An 18,443-nucleotide genomic window follows, 5' to 3' on the forward strand; every position below is an offset into this window, starting at 1 on the left:
CGTGTGGAAATATTAGAAGTGTGATGTTGTTGTTTTTTAAGAGGTGAGCCGGGTAAAGCCTTTAATTTAGTCAAAGGCTTGCTTCTCAAGGAATACTCCATCCACGCCAACAGTAAGATCATTCGGAAGCACACTAATGAAATGAGAAGAGATTTGAATTGGCATGTCTTTTCCCTTCACCTGTCAGTCACCTTTTGTCATATTTATAACAAAACTGGTTTCTTCTGGCAAAATGTCATTGACTAGTTGGGTTTGTAGTTGTTTTTGTTCCTGTCGTTGTTGAGTGAAAAATCACTGACTTCCAAGTCTTAAGGTGATCTACGTATCGCCTCACAAGGCGAAGCATCATGTTGTCCAGGGAAACTGTCAAACGCAGCATCGCTCTCATCCACACACAGTTTGTCTTTGCTTCAGAATAGTCATGAAAATTAGCTTGCCCACATTTGTTATTTCTGCTTAAGGAAATACTATCAAGGTCCCTCCAGCCAAGACCTTTTAGAGTGAGTTCACTCCAAATTTTGTCCAATGTTTTCAGATCTCAACAGTGGTCTAATATTGACATGAGGCGAGCCTCTTTTTGAATCCAAGAGTGAAATACTTAAACACTCGTCTCTAACATGTAGGATCAGCATGCCCAAACAGTCCCATTACAAGTCAGAATATTGAACAAATTCCATTTCAACTTACTTTACTTGTTGTCTGCTGATTTTGTCCCTATGTTGGACACAATCTGATACAAAATATCCACAGGGAAGTGTTATCAACCAGACCTTCAGTACACAGGTCTGTACATCGGTTTGTATTGCTGGTTTTATTTTCCAATACTGACGCAATTCGCACGTTACAGACACTTGCACAATATGGCCAAACCGAACAGAGACAGAACGACAAATACTTCCAGCAGATTGCACGTTCGGTCGACTTAGGCTATTGTTTTACATATTGTGTATCACGTGCAATGCGTCAAGAAATTGAAAATACAGGTGTCAGAATGTACCAGCGCCGCAAAACGGCAGGTAAACAACCCTTTCCTGTGGATACCGTATCTCCACCACCTCCCACCAAAAGGACCAAACAGGAACGTAAGTGTAAATATAATTTTCTTCATTCTGGCTTATGGACTATTGCGTCTCTTTTAGGGGGGCTTGGTCAAACTGAAAATCCATTGAGTAACCATGGTAACAGTTTGACATGTAGGCAACCATGAGCTCACATACCATGCCATCTGTTGTGTAGATCCAGCCCTAAGCCTCAATCCCAAAACCAATGGCAAAGATGGGCATTCTAATTCACTGCCTATTTTTTTCTACTCATTGGGTTTAGGCATATAGCTGAATAAACACTAGATGGGGTGGGATGTAAACTTAAATCAACATTAAACGACTTGAGGTCTAAAATGTGCAACAAACTTTGATTTGAGTGAGCTGTCCCTTTAAATTCCATAGCTGAGGAGAAGTAACAAGGATGTGGTTTCTGGGAAGAGCAATGATCAAGTTCATGTCAGTCGCCTGCTTTCATTTGTTTCTGAGTTAAACTGCTGCCTACCCCTTCTTCACACAGCCAACTCTCCCCAGAATCACAATAGTGTTACTGCTGTTTTGGGCTCACATTTTAATTTCTTTTTTTTTTTTTTTTGAAAAACACAATGGCTTTTTTTATATGATTACTTCCTTGTAATATATCTCTTAAATTAAGGTACAGGTTTGATTTCAGCAAGAAAAAAACGTTTTTATATGTATATTATACTCCATTAAGGAATGTTTAGAATTATCTTCCTCCAATGTGGATGTAGACATTATTACGCCATTTTATGACTTTGTAAGAGAATTCACTGTGTGAAAATTGGTTTGCATTTTTGTATAATACAATCTGCTTTATTATTTTTGTTTGATATGAGAGTTAGGTCAAACTGGAAGTTTGAAGAGAGAAATTAACCTGTGAAATTGAGAAATAAAATAAAAAATAACTTATGTACAAGAGTGATTCTATGCTGAGGGAGAAGGATTAAATGATATTGCTAACTCTGCTATTTGCGTCTTGTTTTACTTTGCGTGGCAAAATGAGTGAACATCTTTCAGGGCAAGTATTAACCTGCATAACTCCACATTCTCTCTTTTTGGAAATACCGGTCAGCCCTGCATCTTTACCCAACACAAACTGTGGAGGACAGAGCTGAACACTGCCCAACACAGCTCAATTGATAACTGAAGCACCAACTCTGACTCGGACCTCTAGACCCAGTCTGCTGTAGGCATTAATATTTTCCCAAAAATCTACCAAGTTTCAATACCGGGAATAATTCATATTTATCCACAGAGTCCTGGGAAATACTTAATTTAAGTGCCTATTAAAAAGCATTTATAACCAACGGTTGCTATGCCAGGGTTCTCCTAAAAGAAGATTATTGCTGCAGCTGTTATGTAAATATTTCACAGCAAATGAAACTTATTTAGTCATGATACATTAACTTTGATCGACAGTGATGTTGTGAATTGCGAAACAGAACGTTCATAAATTCCGAGCTTTATCATGTTCCTCAATTAATTCAGCGATTTTCAGCAGTAGGCCTATGCTATTTCAACAGAGCACGCTCTGATACCGCCGGGTCAGGCTGCCAGAGAGAAACTGGCCGCTTATACAGAAGGCACAGAAGGTTTGTTTTATTGTTCACATTAATACTTGTGTTATCTAATTTGTGTTCTTCCTTTTTTAATGCAGGAGTTCGTTTCCAATTCACTCAATATCGTTAGTCTGAATGCCAGGGGTTTGAGAAATCCTACAAAATGGAAAGCTTTATTGTTATACTGTAAAAGCAGTAACGCAGATTTTGTCCTTGAGGAACCTCATTCGGGTGAAAGTGATTTGAAATTTTAGAAAGCACAATAGGGAGATATGGCCTATTTCAGTCATGGATCAAATCATTCTGCTGGTGTTTTGGCACTTATTCACAAGTTTAAAGGTGACATTTTAGAATCCACATCTTCACAAGACGGCCGATGGGTCATGGTAACTGTTAAACTTGACAATGCTATTTTCATCATCTGTAATGTATACGGACATAACACATGCGCCTAATAAGACCCCTGTACCCAATTTACCAAGAAAGTACAGGATTTAAGCAACAAATACTCAGAGGCTTTTCTAATTATTTCAGGAGATTTTAATGAAACACCTGATGCATCTGCTGATCGTTTTCCTCCTAGAACGAGTCAAACCCCTCAAAATAGTAACATTATCATTACATTATGCAAGGATCTCTGTGTTGAGGATGCCTGGCGTTATTTCAATCCGGATGCTAAGGGTTATACCTGGACCAACAAAACTACATCACGTAAATCTAGAATAGATGTATTCCTCATTTCCCCTTTTTTGTTACAATTTGTTATAAATGTAGATCATCAGTTGGCTCCCTTTTCTGATAATCACTTGATTTCCCTGAATTTACAAGCTACTAAAAAAATCAAAAGGTTCTCGAGGATATTGGAAATTAAACAACACACTCCTTGTGTGGACTTCTATAGACCGTTGTGGGAGTTACGAGAAGACATGATTTTCAGTATGTTTCAAGATTGCATTAAAAATGGGGAAATGGTCTCCACTATGAAACGGGGCCTTTATTCAATGAATCCGAAGCCCGATAAAGACCCTTCTCTCTTTGACAATTTGGAGACCAATTACTTTATTAAATGTTGATTACAAATTGATTGCTCTGGTTTATACCAAAATATTAAAGAAAGGAATAGATACCATTATAAATGAGACTCAAACCGGATTTATGAAGGGCCGTCACATAAGCTCTAACATTATTTTAGTCTTGGACCGTATAAATTATTCAGAAGCAATTGACTCAGATGCGGTTGTCCTATATAAAGCCTTTGACACAATTGAACATGAATTTCTCTTTAGGTCTCTTAAACTTTTTGGATTTGGTAAAAAATGTATTAAAGTTATTCGAATGTTTTACAAAGATATAAATAGTTCTGGGCTACTAAACCTTAATACTTCCAAAAGATTCCGTATCAACAGAAGTGTACGACAGGGATGCGCAATTTCGCCATTTTTATTCATTTTGGTTGTGGAACTTCTATCTCTAGATATTTTGAATAATGCACATGTGTATAGCTTAACCATTTTTAACAAAGAAATCAGAATCTCCCAACTGGCTGATTATTCTACTCTTTTCTTAAGTGACAAAGACCAGGTCGCCCATGCCCTTAATACTATAACTGCATTTTCTATTGCAACAGGATTAATGTTGAATGTTTCTAAATGTGATTCTTATGTTTATTTGACTCTGATGATAAATAAATAGAAAATATTTCTGTAAAGGACTGTGTTAAATATTTAGGAATACATCTGTCAAAAAACCACTTAGTCAGACAATATTTGAATTTCTCTCCTAAAATTAAGAGAACTAAAAATATATTTAATAATTGGCTACAAAGAGATCCTTCTATACTTGGGAGAGTACTTCTGTCCAAGGCAGAGGACTGTCTCGTTTTGTGTACCCCTCATTATCGTTATGTGTAAATCCAGCTACTTGTAAAGAGATCAATAAGACCTTTCTTGACTTCATCTGGAAAAATAAGTCTCACAAACTAAATAAATCTGTCCTTTCTAACAAAAGAGCTGAAGGTGGTCTAGAAGTGTTGGATTTTGTTGACATAAATAACACTTTCAAGATAAACTGGTTGAAAAAATGTTTGATCAATACTGATTCAATATGGTATTTAATTCCAAATAATGTGTTTAATACATTTGGAGGTCTTCAATTTTTACTGAAATGTAATTATATTCCTGAAAGATTACCTGCTAAATTGGCTAGGTTTCACCAACAAGCTTTACTGGCCTGGAAAATGTTTCCTGCACAATTTTTCCCATCATAAAGCTCTTTTGTGGAATAATTCAGACATAACTGTAAGGAATAAGTCATTGTTCTACCCCAGCTGGCATGAGAGGAATATTGACTTGTTCTTGATATTTTTGACAACAAGTGTAATATTCTCATATATGAACAATTTATTACATTGAAAGAGTTTCCAATACCTTTCAGAGAGTTTATTTCTGTGATCAAAGCCGTTCCCAGTGGTCTAACTACACTTACGGAAACTCATCTTAATTTTGGGAATGAAAACATAGTTTATCCAGAACTCAGATTGGAAGGCGTGGGCTTACTTGAGAGATCTTGTTGTTATAAATATATAAGACAAATTCTTCATTCACAAAACTAATTTACACCGAGAGGAAAGTGTTTCTGGAACATGCTTATTCCTGACATTGTCTGGAAAATGCCTGGTTAAGGCCTTACAAATACTGTATACCAAACAAAGTTAAGGAAGTGCACTTCAACATTTTACATAAGATATATCCATGTAATTCTATGATTTCCAAATCTGTGGCTATTGATGATATCTGCGTTTTCTGTGAAAAAGAAGGTGAGAATCTGTCTCACTTGTTCTTTGAATGTAAATTGGTGTCAGAATTTTGGGAAAACCTTGCAAAATACTTATTTACCATTATGAACACTGCCTATGTTTGTGACATGAAAGATGTAATATGTTACTATTGCAATGATAATAAGACCACTGAAATGATTGTTAATTATTTTATTCTGATTGCCAAATACTTCATACACATACAAAAATTCTATACCAAAATTACATATTTTTCTGATTGAATTTAATTATGTTATTAAAACATTAACCCTAGTGAATAACAACAAGAATAACATCTTCCTGAATCATTATAATAAGATTTTTTCAGAGTGAATACAATTGCACTAAAATTGTTTATTTTTTGTATTATTTTATTTTTTGTATGTTTCAGTATTTTCTTGTTAATACCTGTGTTTTGTTTTGTTAGACATGTTTGATGTAGCAATGTAAGTTGCTGTTTGTATTATGAATAAAAAAAAAAATCTAATTTAAAAACCGAGTAGGCTATGGCATTGTCAATCATACAAACGATGTAATGGCAGTCAAACAAAAAAGTAAAATGACCAAAGTTGGTAAATTTGCTGGATAACCTCCAACTAATGACAAAATGTAATATTTGGCTAAATCGAATTGATTCTAACTTTAGCAGATCCGAGAATAAATAGTTTAAGTATCAAGGTACTGTATCCAGTGGCGACCCGTCATTCAGGGCAGGTGTGGCAGAGCCCCACATTTTTGGGGAGGCTTGCCTGTTTTATGTTATTTTGGCATTAACACGTGTCACATATCAGTTTGCGAACAGTGTCCAGTCCCCATCCCCCCATGGGTACTCTGGAGCACAGCCTCCCTCAGTGCTTTTGGAACTGCCACCTCTCCTCTCCCGTAGGTGACTCCTTCCATGCCCGCTGTAGCACGCCATCAGCCAGCCGCAGTCTCTCAAACTTTGAACACAACCCTTTGGTCGCGAGTGAGAGTGCTGTCACCTCTTCCCGCAGTGGCCTCACCTGCTCCTCTACCCAATGTTGCCCTGGCCATAGGTCTGTGTCCCGCCCCTGCTGCTGCTCTCATTCAGCCACGTCGACAGTCTGCAGCTCGTTGGAGTTAAACCTAGGCATTAAGTAAGGATGATATTGAGTAAGAGATATTGTCTCTAGAGACGTTTAAACCAGGTGATGTCACCGCATATGTGGAAGGTGGAACTAAATGGAAGGTTAAGGCATAGTAAGCAGGGCTAGAGGCTCACAGTGAAATAAGACAATCACAAACCAGGACAGTAATGGACCAGGCATATTGATATTAGGGAGAGGCATGCGTAGCCGGGTGATCAATAGGGTCCAGTGAGTGTTTGGGCTGGTTGCAGACAGCGATTCAGACAGCTAGCAGGCCGGGGCTAGCACGCTAGCAGAAGGGCCTTAGAGGGACGTCTCGACGGAGGTGGTCTAAGGCACTGCATCGCAAATTGTAGTTTAGAGTCCAGGCTCTGTCGATACTGGCCGCGACCGGGAGACCCATGGGGTGGTGCACAATTGGCCAAGCACCGCCCTGGTTAGGGGAGGGTTTGGCCGACAGGGAATTCCTTGTCCCATCTCGCACTAGCGACCAGGCCGGTGCACGGTGTTTCCTCCGACACATTGGTGCAGATGGCTTCCTGGTTAAGTGGGCATTGTGTCAAGAAGCAGCGCGGCTTGGTTGGGTTGTGTTTCGGAGAACGCACAGCTCTTGACCTTCGCCTCTCCCGAGTCCGTACAGGAGTTGCAGCGATGAGACAAGACTGTAACTACCAATTGGATAGCATGAAATTGTGGAGAAAAAGGGGTAAAATAAAAAATGTTTAAAAAATAAATAAATATGAGGCAGAGACATATGTAAACTAACACATGTGCAGAAAGTGATACGACTGTTTACCTCTGGGGAAGAGGCGTCCTGGGGGTTGGAACCTTTAAAAAAAAGTGAAAACAACCATACTGCAAAGAATTCCAGTACAGTAAAACTGATATTTCTGGTTCCTCCCCATTATTAAAGTGAAAAACAGACCACGTATTGCATTAATGGCAGTCAGGTAAGTTGGCCTGCTCTGAGAATTATTTAACTGATAAAGAATTCCTGTACTGATCTTTTTGATTCCTCCCCTGTGTGTGTGAAAAGCAGTTTAAAAATATGGCACTTCTGCGTATAAATAGCTAATTTACATCTTTGAGCAGCCCCAAAAAAGATCAATCCCTGTACACTCCTTTACTAATAATTTAGGGAGACTATTTCGACGGGCCGGGCGCAGTGCGCGCTAACCAAGGTTGCCAGGTGCACGGTGTTTCCTCCGACACATTGGTGCGGCTGGCTTCCGGGTTGGATGCGCGCTGTATTAAGAAGCAGTGCGGCTTGGTTGGGTTGTGTATCGGAGGGACGCATGACTTTCAACCTTTGTCTCTCCCGAGCCCGTACGGGAGTTGTAGCGATGAGACAAGATAGTAGCTACTAAAACAATTGGATACCACAAAATTGGGGAGAAAAAGGGGTAAAATTCACACACACAAAAAAAAAACCTGTGAAGGACCTCGGCATTACTCTGGACCCTCATCTTTCTTTTGAGGAACATATCAAGACTGTTTCAAGGACAGCTTTTTTCCATCTACGTAACATTGAAAAATCAGAATCTTTCTGTCCAAAAATTATGCAGAAAAATGAATCCATGCTTTTGTTACTTCTAGGTTATACTACTGCAATGCTTCAGTTAGTGCTAAATACGGCTGCTAGAATACTGACATGAACCAAAAAATGTGGTCATATTATTCCAGTGCTAGCCTCTCTACACTGGCTTCGTGTTAAGGCAAGGGCTGATTTCAAGGTTTTACTGCTAACCTACAAAGCATTACATGGGCTTGCTCCTACCTATCTTTCCGATTTGGTCCTGCTGTACATACCTACACGTACGCTACGGTCACAAGACGCAGGCCCCCCAATTGTCCCTAGAATTTCTAAGCAAACAGCTGGAGGCAGGGCTTTCTCCTATAGAGCTCCATTTTTATGGAATGGTCTGCCTACCCATGTGAGAGATGCAGACTCGGTCTCAACCTTTAAGTCTTTACTGAAGACTCATCTCTTCAGTAGGTCATATGATTGAGTGTGAAGGTGAACGGAAAGGCTTTGGAGCAATAAACCGCCCTTGCTGTCTCTGCCTGGCCGGTTTTAACATCTTGGCCATGTTCTGTTATAATCTCCACCCGGCACAGCCCGAAGAGGACTGGCCACCCCTCATAGCCTGGTTCCTCTCTAGGTTTCTTCCTAGGTTTTGGCCTTTCTAGGGAGTTTTTCCTAGCCACCGTGCTTCTACACCTGCATTGCTTGCTGTTTGGGGTTTCAGGCTGGGTTTCTGTACAGCATGTTGGGATATCAGCTGATGTAAGAAGGGCTATATAAATACATTTGATTTGATTTTGATTTGACATTACTTCATCTCCCCCACAGTGCGAGGAAGCGCTATGCTGAAGGATATCTGCTGGCAATGGAGTCGTTGTTCATGTGTTTGATCCTCTGCTCCAGCCAGGTCTTCTGGCTGTCCAGCTTCTTCTATTGCTCCTCCAGCTCACGCAGCTAGGCCTTCGGCACCTCTATCTGCTCCACCACCTCCGCTGTCTAGCAGCCCAAGTTCTCCCCTCTGGGACAGGATTGCGCAACCAGGGGTGGAAAAACCTTGGATCACTGTTACTCTAACTTCCGTGACGCATATAAGGCCCTGCCCCGCCCCCCTTTCGGAAAAGCTGACCACGACTCCATTTTGCTGATCCCTGCCTACAGACAGAAACTGAAACAAGAAGCTCCCACGCTGAGGTCTGTCCAACGCTGGTCCGACCAAGCTGACTTCACACTCCAAGACTGCTTCCATCAAGTGGACTGGGACATGTTTCGTATTGCGTCAGATAACAACATTGACGAATAAGCTGATTCGGTGTGCGAGTTCATTAGAACGTGCGTTGAAGATGTCGTTCCCATAGCAACGATTAAAACATTCCCTAACCAGAAACCGTGGATTGATGGCAGCATTCGCGTGAAACTGAAAGCGCGAACCACTGCTTTTAATCAGGGCAAGGTGTCTGGTAACATGACCGAATACAAACAGTGCAGCTATTCCCTCCGCAAGGCTATCAAACAAGCTAAGCGTCAGTACAGAGACAAAGTAGAATCTCAATTCAACGGCTCAGACACGAGGCATGTGGCAGGGTCTACAGTCAATCACGGACTACAGGAAGAAATCCAGCCCAGTCACGGACCAGGATATCTTGCTCCCAGGCAGACTAAATAACTTTTTTGCCCGCTTTGAGGACAATACAGTGCCACTGACACGGCCTGCAACGGAAACATGCGGTCTCTCCTTCACTGCAGCCGAGGTGAGTAAAACATTTAAACGTGTTAACCCTCGCAAGGCTGCAGGCCCAGACGGCATCCCCAGCCGTGCCCTCAGAGCATGCGCAGACCAGCTGGCTGGTGTGTTTACGGACATATTCAATCAATCCCTATACCAGTCTGCTGTTCCCACATGCTTCAAGAGGGCCACCATTGTTCCTGTTCCCAAGAAAGCTAAGGTAACTGAGCTAAACGACTACTGCCCCGTAGCACTCACTTCCGTCATCATGAAGTGCTTTGAGAGACTAGTCAAGGACCATATCACCTCCACCCTACCTGACACCCTAGACCCACTCCAATTTGCTTACCGCCCAAATAGGTCCACAGACGATGCAATCTCAACCACACTGCACACTGCCCTAACCCATCTGGACAAGAGGAATACCTATGTGAGAATGCTGTTCATCGACTACAGCTCGGCATTCAACACCATAGTACCCTCCAAGCTCGTCATCAAGCTCGAGACCCTGGGTCTCGACCCCGCCCTGTGCAACTGGGTACTGGACTTCCTGACAGGCCGCCCCCAGGTGGTGAGGGTAGGTAACAACATCTCCTCCCCACTGATCCTCAACACTGGGGCCCCACAAGGGTGCGTTCTGAGCCCTCTCCTGTACTCCCTGTTCACCCACGACTGCGTGGCCACGCACGCCTCCAACTCAATCATCAAGTTTGCGGACGACACAACAGTGGTAGGCTTGATTACCAACAACGACGAGACGGCCTACAGGGAGGAGGTGAGGGCCCTCGGAGTGTGGTGTCAGGAAAATAACCTCACACTCAACGTCAACAAAACTAAGGAGATGATTGTGGACTTCAGGAAACAGCAGAGGGAACACCCCCCTATCCACATCGATGGAACAGCAGTGGAGAGGGTAGTAAGTTTTAAGTTCCTCGGCATACACATCACAGACAAACTGAATTGGTCCACTCACACAGACAGCATCGTGAAGAAGGCGCAGCAGCACCTCTTCAACCTCAGGAGTCTGAAGAAATTCGGCTTGTCACCAAAAGCACTCACAAACTTCTACAGATGCACAATCGAGAGCATCCTGGCGGGCTGTATCACCGCCTGGTACGGCAACTGCTCCGCCCTCAACCGTAAGGCTCTCCAGAGGGTAGTGAGGTCTGCACAACGCATCACCGGGGGCAAACTACCTCCCCTCCAGGACACCTACACCACTCGATGTCACAGGAAAGCCATCAAGGAAAAGATCACCAAGGACAACAACCCTCCGAGCCACTGCCTGTTCACCCCGCTATCACCCAGAAGGCGAGGTCAGTACAGGTGCATCAAAGCTGGGACCGAGAGACTGAAAAACAGATTCTATCTCAAGGCCATCAGACTGTTAAACAGCCGCCACTAAGATTGAGTGGCTGCTGCCAACACACTGACACTGACTCAACTCCAGCCACTTTAATAATGGGAATTGATGGGAAATGATGTAAATATATCACTAGCCACTTTAAACAATGCTACCTTATATAATGTTACTTACCCAACATTATTAATCTCATATGCATACGTATATACTGTACTCTATATCATCGACTGCATCCTTATGTAATACATGTATCACTAGCCACTTTAACTATGCCACTTTGTTTACATACTCATCTCATATGTATATACTGTACTCGATACCATCTACTGTATCTTGCCTATGCTGCTCTGTACCATCACTCATTCATATATCCTTATGTACATATTCTTTATCCCCTTACACTGTGTATAAGACAGTAGTTTAGGAATTGTTAGTTAGATTACTTGTTGGTTATTACTGCATTGTCAGAACTAGAAGCACAAGCATTTCGCTACACTCGCATTAACATCTGCTAACCATGTGTATGTGACAAATAAAAATTGATTTGATTTGAAGGGGTTTGAATGGGAGTGTGTGTGCATAGGGCATTCGGATGTGTTGCATGGAAATGAACACCATCCAGTGACTTCATTAAGCCTGATGACAACAGGCAGCCGCTTGACTCACCTCCACTGAATGATGTTCTTGGTTTTCTTCTCGATTAGCCCCACTCCCTCCAGCACGGTGGTGATGTCATAGATCCTCCCCTTCGGTCTCACTGCCAATCTGTCTGCAGCCTGTCAATGGACACGACAGACTAGACGATACTGACAGACACCTGAAGCAACCTTTTAATGGACTTTACTGAGAAAACCAATCTAGATGAAAACTGAACAGTCACAATACATTGGGGGAAATAAAAGAAAAACCATGTAAACACAATGAAGCTGTTTTGGCCTGCAGAGGTTCCCCCTCCCCTCGGTATCTACCCTGTCCCCCAGCCCTTTGACACACCACATCTCTGACCACAGGATGGCGCCACTGCAGAGGCACAACCCTCCTCCACCCCACCAGACATACACATGGTAAGGACTACTTGGCCATTCACTCAGAGTTCATGGTCATTTGTAATAATGACTGTGATATTCTACAAGTGAATGGTAGTGGTATCTTAGCGTGTAGTAATCTAAGGAATTAAGGGACTTTTTAAAAAGAGGGTTAAGATGATCGTTGTTATCGTATCTCAAATCAACGAGAGTGGTTGACAGAATTGGAACATTGTCAAGTCTGCAGCATTTCTCTATGCTCATAGTTGTCAGGCTACTGTTAACTCCTTTTGTCCCTCTTCCACTGCGATACAGCAGTTGTTAGTCGGCATTGCAACGGGCGTCCAGCACTAGCAAGGGGTTCTGGGAGGACACTCAGGCCAGGAGCTCCAGTCCATGTTTGAAATGGGGATTAAGGAGGAGAGAGAGGGTGAGGGAGGGAGGTTAAAGGGGAGGTGAAGTTCTGAAGCTCAATACAGGAGACCAGCTGAAGGAGGAGAGAGAGTGTGAAGGAGGGATTAGGGTTTGAGGGGGAGAAGGGGAAGTTGGCTGCCTGCTGAAGCTCAATACAGGAGACCAGCTGAAGGAGGAGAGAGAGGGTTCAATGGGGGAGGGGAAGTGGGCAGCCTGCTGAAATGAACTGACACCTGAGACCAAATGAAGGAGGCGGTGGAGGGTTGGAGGATGAGGATGGTCGTCTGGAACTTGGAGGGAGGCCAACTCTTGGGTTTGGGAGGGAGCTGAGGACTGTCCATGTAGTAAAACAGCGTTACTCCCTGTGTGGTGTTCTTACAGAGAGATGTTTTCTGTGTCCTTTTGGTGTGGCTGACCTAATAGATGAGCTGATGTCATATGATGGTAAGCATTAGAGCTGAGAGTCTAAAGATAAGTAAACATGCCCTATCCCACTGGACAAGAGCAATACCTATGTAAGAATTCTGTTTATTGACTACAGCTCAGCATTCAACACCATACTAACCTTCAAGCTCATCATTAAGTTTGAGGCCCTGGGTCTCAACCCCGACCTGTACAATTGGGTCCTGGACTTCCTGACGGGCCTCCCCCAGGTGGTGAAGGTAGGAAACAACATTTCCACTTCGCTGATCCTCAACACTGGGGCCCCACATTGGTGCGTGCTCAGCCTCCTCCTGTACTCCCTGTTCACCCATGACTACGTGGCCCTGCACGCCTTCATCTCGATCATCAAGTTTGCAGACGACACAACAGTAGTAGGCTTGATCACCAACAACAACAAGACAGCCTATAGGGAGGAGGTGAGGGCACTCGGAGTGTGGTGTCAGGAAAATAACCTCTCACTCAACATCAACAAAGCAAAGGAGATGATCGTGGACTCCAGAGGGAGCAGCAGAGGGAGCACCCACCTATCCACATCAATGGGACAGCAATGGAGAAGGTGGAACGCTTTAAGTTCCTCGGCGTACACATCACGGACAAACTGAAATGGTCCACCCACACAGACAGTGCGGTGAAGAAGGCGCAACAGCTCCTCTTCAACCTCAGGAGGCTGAAGAAATTTGGCTTGTCACCTAAAACCCTCACAAACTTTTACAGATGCACAATTGATAGCATCCTATCGGGCTGTATCACCGCCTGGTACGGCAACTGCACCGTCCACAACCACAGGGCTCTCCAGAGGGTGGTGCGGTCTGCACAACACATCACCGGGGGCAAACTACCTGCCCTCCAGGACACCTACACCACCCGATGTCACAGGAAGGCCAAAAAGATCATCAAGGACAACAACCACCCGAGCCACTGCCTGTTCACTACGCTACCATCCAGAAGGTGAGGTCAGTACAAGTGCATCAAAGCTGGGACCGAGAGACTGAAAAATAGCTTCTATCTCAAGGCCATCAGACTGTTAAACATCACTAACACAGAGAGGCTGCTGCCTACATACAGACTTGAAATCGTTGGCCACTTTAATAAATGGAACACTAGTCACTTTATTAATGCCACTTTAATAATGATGTTTACATATCTTACATTACTCATCCCATATGTATATACTGTATTTTATACCATCAATTGCATTTTGCCTATGCCACTCGGTCATTGCTCATCCATATATTTATATGTACATATTCTTATTCTATCCCTTTACTTAGATTTGTGTGTATTAGGCAGTTGTGGAATTGTTAGGTTACTTGTTGATATTGCTGCACTGTCAGAACTAGAAGCACAAGCATTTTCCTACACTTAATAACATCTGCTAACCAAATTTGATTTGATTTAATTTGATTAGAGCCGAGAGTCCAAATATCATATGATGGTAAACATTAGAGCTGAGAGTCTAAAGATAATATGATGGTAAACATTAGAGCTGAGAGTCTAAAGATAATATGATGGTAAACATTAGAGCTGAGAGTCTAAAGATAATATGATGGTTTGCATTAGAGCTGAGAGTCTAAAGATAATATGATGGTGAACATTAGAGCTGAGAGTCTAAAGATAATATGATGGTAAACATTAGAGCTGAGAGTCTAAAGATAATATGATGGTAAGCATTAGAGCTGAGAGTCAAAAGATAATATGATGATAAGCATTAGAGCTGAGAGTCTAAAGATAATATGATGGTATGCATTAGAGCTGAGAGTCTAAATATCATATCAAGCTGTTCTCAATATTGTCTCTCCAAAGACCCCCAACATGAATGTTTGATAAAGTGTGAAATTTGAATATTTTTGTGTTCGTGTTCCCTCTGCTGTGGCTGTCTTCCAATGCAAGGGTGGACTACAACTTCAACCTGGACGACAATGAAGGAGTCTGTGATCTGTTTGACGTCCAGATCCTCAATTATTGAGCGTCATGTTTGTGTAATCAGCGGGGTGTTTCTTTACTTTTCCCTAACTTAGCGGAGGTTCTTCTCAGTTCATAGTGCACTGCCTCTTCTGAAGAGAATGGTTGCACTCCTAATCATATCTCTTTGGTATCAACCCTGAACACGTGATATGTCCTCAACCCCTAGATATTAGCCAGCTATTATGGCATATTCTTCCCATCCGCCAGTCCTCTCTAGCTATGACTCTGCCAGCCATTTCTATCTGTCCAAATGTGAATTATGAAGAATGTAGAAGCTGAATGCATCTGCCATAGGATGATGATTTGATCTGCTGTAAGACAATTATTGGTCTGAATTGTCAAAGACCAAAATGGAGTGCCTTCTATTAAAACCAGGAGTCACAATGCTCAAATGGGGGCCGTGAGTGAAGATTATCATTCATGTGAGGGGAATACATCAAGTGTACAGACTGTAATATTCAATGGTCAGGTGAAGGAAAACTGTTACATTCTAGAGGAAGATGGACAGATATACAGGTAGTGCCTGAGTGGAAGCCCCTATGTTGAGTGGAAGCCCCTATGCTTCTTATGAACCCCATAAGAAGTTGTTGGCTAACCAGCCTTCCAATGCACTTCTTTTGGTGCATCTTTGCATTGTCTTTTTGGATGACTGAAGTGTTTTCCACAACTGAATCAAATTGCATTGATGCCAGTGTTTTCTATTTCTTTAGATACATTTGCTATTTAACACTACTAATAGTCATATGTGATAATAGTGTTCAGTACGGATACGGACACAGTTAGTATTGTTTCCGGTCATGGAGATGATTGTTGATACAGTGTGACTGTATCTAGACCAGGATGTCTGGTAGCATTGATGCTCACTGAGGCAATGTCTTCCTCCACCATGCAATGTGAAATGTCTTTCTAAACTCGATTATTACTCAGTTTCTTATTGAACTGGAGGCCCAACTCGGTATGGATTTGAGTTTTTTTGTTTTGCTACGTAAAAAAGGTGACAGCCAATATTTTTGTATTTTGTTATTTCCCTTATTTCCAGTTCAATAGAGCCTTCAGAAAGTATTCATACCCCTTGACTTATTCCACATTTTGTTGTTACATAAATTCAAAATGGATTACATTTTTTTTTTACCCATCTACACACAACACCCCATAATGACAAAGAGAAAACATGTTTTTAGAAATGTTTGTAATGTGTCATTTTGCTAAGCAACCACCAGTGTGTATTGGCCTTGTGTTTTAGGTTATTGTCCTGCTGTCTCGACTATCACCGAAGGTGGCTCCCCTTCCCGTTTGGGTGGCGCTCGGCGGTCGTCGTCACCGGTCTACCAGCTGCCACCGATCCCTTTTTGTTTCGTTTGGTCTACTTGGTTTCACCTGTTCCTTGTTTGGGGGTTTGGGTTGGGTTATTAAAGTTCAGTTGGCCCGTCTGTGTGTGCGCGGGCTTGTTTGCTGTTTTTGGTTCAGGAGTGTCCTTTTCATTTATGTCTGCTTACAGCTTGTGTACCGGTGTTATACATTTAGGAGTGTTTTACGCCTGTGTTCGGCGTTACCCTCTTTTTGTTTGCTGTTGTTGGAACGGAATAAATGGTTTTCCGAATCCTCTGCTCTCTGTGCCTGACTCCACACCCATCACTCTTCTAAGCCTGACACCTTCCTTCCAGTGTATGTTTTCTTCTAGGATTTTGCACATGCTTTTATCTTTATTCCATTTATTTTTATCCTAAAAACTCCCTTGCCGATGACAAGCATACCCATAACATGATGCAGCCACCACCTTTCTTGAAAATATGAAGAGTGTTACTTGTAGATATGATGTGTGGGATTTGCCCCAAACATAACACGTTGTATACATGACAACCAGTTAATTTATTTGCCACATTTTCTTGCAGAATTACTTAAATGTCAGGAATTGTGAAAAACTGAGTTTAAATGTATTTGGCGAAGGTGTATGTAAACTACCGAATTCAACTGTGTCACAATTCCTGATGTTTAATCCTTGTAAAGATTCCCTGTCGTAGGTCAGTTAGGATCACCACTTTATCTTAAGAATGTGAAATGTCAGAATAATAGTAGAGAGAATGATTTATTTCAGCTTTTAATTCTATCATCACATCCTCAGTGGGTCAGAAGTTTACATACACTCAATTAGTATTTTGTAGCATTGCCTTTAAGTTGTTTAACTTGGGTTAAACGTTTCAGGTAGCCTTCCACAAGCTTTCCACAATGAGTTGGGTGATTTTTGGCCCATTCCTCCTGACAGAGAAGGTGTAACTTAGTCAGGTGTGTAGGCCGCCTTGCTCGCTCATGCTTTTTCAGTTCTGCCCACAAATGTTCTATAGGATTGAGGTCAGGGCTTTGTAATGGCCACTCCAATACCTTGATTTTGTTGTCCTTTGGAAGTATGCAACTTTGGAAGTATGCTTGGGGTCATTGTCCATTTGGAAGACCCATTTGCGACCAAGCTTTAATTTCCTGACTGATGTCTTGAGATGCTGCTTCAATATACCACATCATTTTCCTCCCTTACGATGCCATCTATTTTGTGAAGTGCACCAGTCCCTCCTGCAGCAAAGCACCCCCACAACATGATGCTGCCACTCCGTGCTTCACAGTTGGGATGGTGTTCTTCGGCTTGCAAGCCTCCCGTTTTTCCTCCAAACATAACGATGGTCATTATGGCCAAACAGTTCTATTTTTGTTTCATCAAACCAGAGGACATTTCTCCAAAAAGTACGATCTTTGTCCCCATGTGCAGTTGCAAACCGTAGTCTGGCTTTTTTATGGCGGTTTTGGATCAGTGGCTTCTTCCTTGCTGAGTGGCCTTTCAGGATATGTCGATATAGGACTCATTTTACTGTTAGATACTATAGATACTTTTGTACCTGTTTCCTCCAGCATCTTCACAAGGTCCTTTGCTGTTGTTCTGGGATTGATTTGCACTTATCGCACCAAAGTACATTCATCTCTAGGAGACAGAACTCGTCTCCTTCCTGAGTGGTATGACGACCATGGTGTTTATACTTGCGTACTATTGTTTGTACAGATGAACGTGGTACCTTCCGGCATTTGGAAATTGCTCCCAAGGATGAACCAGGCTTGTGTGGGTCTACAATTTTTTTTCTGAGGTCTTGGCTGATTTTCTTTTGATTTCCCACGATGTCAAGCAAAGTGGCATTGAGTTTGAAGGTAGGCCTTGAAATACATTGTCACGTTCTGACCTTAGTTCTTTTGTTATGTCTTTGTTTTAGTATGGTCAAGACGTGAGTTGGGTGGATTGTCTATGTTCGTTTTTCTATGTTGTGTTTGTGTTTGGCCTGGTATGGTTCTCAATCAGAGGCAGGTGTCGTTAGTTGTCTCTGATTGAGAATCATACTTAGGTATCCTTTTCCCACCTGTGTTTTGTGGGTGATTGTTTTCTTTTGAGTGTTTGTATCTTC

This window comes from Oncorhynchus masou, chromosome 17 (genome assembly GCF_036934945.1).
Source record: "Oncorhynchus masou masou isolate Uvic2021 chromosome 17, UVic_Omas_1.1, whole genome shotgun sequence".
Classification (NCBI taxonomy): domain Eukaryota; kingdom Metazoa; phylum Chordata; class Actinopteri; order Salmoniformes; family Salmonidae; genus Oncorhynchus; species Oncorhynchus masou.